Source organism: Salvelinus sp. IW2-2015, linkage group LG23 (genome assembly GCF_002910315.2).
Source record: "Salvelinus sp. IW2-2015 linkage group LG23, ASM291031v2, whole genome shotgun sequence".
Lineage (NCBI taxonomy): Eukaryota > Metazoa > Chordata > Actinopteri > Salmoniformes > Salmonidae > Salvelinus > Salvelinus sp. IW2-2015.
In genome coordinates this window covers 15,929,788-15,932,777 of record NC_036863.1, presented here as the reverse complement: position 1 = coordinate 15,932,777, position 2,990 = coordinate 15,929,788, and the positions used below count along the sequence as shown (strand labels likewise).

The following is a 2,990-nucleotide window of genomic DNA, read 5'->3' as shown; positions in this document are numbered from 1 at the left end:
ATGTAGGACGTATGCAAGTCATTCAAACGTGTTAATCCTCGCAAGGCTGCCGGCCCAGACAGCATTCATAGCCGCGCCCTCAGAGCATGTGCAGATCAGGAAGCTGATGAGTTTTGTGACATTTTCAATCTCTCTCTAGCTCATGCCATTATCCACTCCTGCTTCAATCAATCAAATGTATTTATAAGCAGATGTCACAAAGTACTTATACAGAAACACAGTCTAAAACTGTAGAAAAGGCCCATGGAGTTGGTGGAATAATCCTTTAATTCATGGCCACTTACTCAGCTGGGCCAGGGGCGCTTTAATTAGGTCAGGTGGCAATGACCGACAGATCTCATCCACATAAAAGGAGGAAAACGCCATCGCCTGATCTCGCTGCTTTCTCTTCCTTAACTCCGTCTGCTCGAGAAGTTCTGTGCGTCCATGAATCCACGTAAGTCCACGTGTCACGTGTTAGACTCTGTTACCTTTCATCTGAACTATCTGTTGCGATCGGGAGAGTGGGCCATCAGTTATTGTTTATAGTTATTATTGCGGAGCGCGGCTTGGAGCGCACGCTTCAAACATATTGTGTAATGTGAATTGTAAATGATTGCGGCCATACGGATCCTCATAGGCCAATTATGCAATCGATATGGTTAATATGTAATTAAATTAATTACATGTACACATGAAGACAATTGAAAGGGTGAAATGAGAAACGTCATTGTTTGCTAACTGATCGACTTTGATATCAAACTAAAGGAGATTATTGATTGAATGACCATTCACTGTTTGTATTTATTTCATGATAAATAGTTAAGAGCCTAAATGACTCACGAGTGATTACTATTGACTTCTTAATGAACTGGATTGTTGAATTCCCTAATTATGTTAATAATGAATGATTGTTGTGATTTGATCTTTGTGATTATGAATTTGATTGGATACATGTTATTTTGTTTCCTTTGTTATGCAGCACAGACTACTCAGTAAATATACCACTTTATGGTTAAAGGAATTCCTGCCTCAGTCTCATCCATTCTTCTGTCACCTGACACGTGACCACCTGTTCACCTTCACTGTCAGTCATCCTACCTGTCCAGCTACCCACACAGATTCCACTAATCTTTCAAAAACCCTAAAGAGCAAGCTATGCAGATGTAGAAGCACGGTGGCTAGGAAAAACTCCCWAGAAAGGCAGGAACCTAGGAAGAAACCTAGAGAGGAACCAGGCTCTCGGGGGTGGGCAGTCCTCTTCTGGCTGTGCCTAGTGGATATTATAAGAGTACATGACCATCAAACGTTCATAGATGWCCAGCAGGGTCAAATAATAATCACGGTGGTTATAGAGTGTGCAACAGGTCAGCACCTCAGCAGTAGATGTCAGTTGGAGCATTCAGAGGTCGATACAGCAGGAGACTGCAGGAGAGAGCGAATCAAGATGTCCACTATCATCCCGTGCCCAAGAAAGGGAAAGTAACTGAATGACTACCAACCCGTAGTACTCACTTCCATCATCATGAAGTGCTTCAAGAGGCCAGTCAAAGACCACATCAACTCCTCCCTCCCCGACATACTCGACCATCACCATTTGCCTACTGCCCAACAGATCCATGGACGACGCAATCGCCATTGCACTGCACACTGCCCTCACCCTCCTGGAAAAAAGGAATATATTTGTGAGGATGCTGTTCGTCGACCACAGCTCGGCCTTCAGTACCATAGTGACCTCTAAGCTCACAACAAAGCGCACATAGTTGCAACTCCATCATCAAGTTTGCTGACGACACGACAGTAGTAGGCCTAATTACCAACAATGACGAAACGGCCTACAGAGAGGAGGTAGGCACTCTGACGGCGTGGTGGCAGGTAAACAACCTCTCCCTCAACGTCAGCAAAACGAAGGAGCCAAATTGTGGACTTCAGGAAGAACCAGGCTGGGCACAACCCTATTCTCATCAACGGTGCCATCGTGGAGATGGTCAAAAACGTCAAGTTCCTCGGCATACACATCTCCGATGAGCTGAAATGGTCAAACCACACGGACACCGTGGTGAAGAATGCATGACAGAAACTCTTCAACCTCAGGAASCTGAAGAAATGTGGCATGACCCAGAAGGCCCTCACAGTGTTCTCCAGGAGCACCATTGAGAGCATACTGTCAAGCTGCATCACAGCCTGGTATGGAAACTCTACCGCCGCTGACCGCAAGGCTCTACAGAAGGTGGTAAGCTTAGCCGAACGCACACTGGCTGCTCTCCAGAACACCTACAACACCAGGTGTCACAGGAAGGCCGAGAAGGACCTCAGCTAGCCAAGCCACATCCTGTTGTCCCCGCTTCCATCACTCAGATGTGGGCAGTACAGGAGCATCGTGGCAAAAACTGTCAGACTGGCCAATAGCTTCTACCCCCAGACCATAGCCACCACTAGTCAGCTACCTACTCCCCCGTCCCCCTCTTGCCCCCCAGACTTCCTAACCCCCCCGGACATTTTCACCACTCTCAATGGACATGTACCCTGCCCCCAATGGACATTTATCATGGTTCCATCTGTAAATATGTATATATTATTATTATTATTATTATTATTATTGTTTCATTATTTGTTATTGTTTCACTCACTCTCTCTGACCTGCACTGTCACTGTACACTGCAATCACATCTGCAACCCTGTGCATGTGACTAATAATCTATCTACAGATGGTTTCTGGACACAGATTAATTCTAGTCCTAGACTAAAAAGCGCTTTGAATGGAGAATCCCCATTGAACATGCATTTCAGTCCAGGACTAGGCTTCATCTGGGCCTGGGGAAAGGCTGTAATGTTTAAAGGGATACTTCAGGATTTTGGCAATCAAGACCTTTTTCTATTTCCTTAAAGTCAGATGAACTGATGGATACAATTTTGTCTCTGCATCCAGTATGAAGGAAGTTAGAGGTAGTTTCGCGAGCCAATGCTAACTAGTGTTAGCGCAATCAATTGAAGTGTATGGAATTTACTAG

At 45.2% G+C, this 2,990-nt stretch overlaps 1 long non-coding RNA gene across 1 annotated transcript; it reads left to right on the top strand.

Annotated features, from left to right (window-relative positions):
* The first annotated feature begins 221 nt into the window (after positions 1-221).
* Positions 222-1,003, top strand: LOC139022846 (uncharacterized). Its single transcript, XR_011473904.1, has 2 exons — positions 222-436; positions 962-1,003. It is a non-coding gene; the product is annotated as an uncharacterized lncRNA (long non-coding RNA).
* The last annotated feature ends 1,987 nt before the right edge of the window (positions 1,004-2,990 follow it).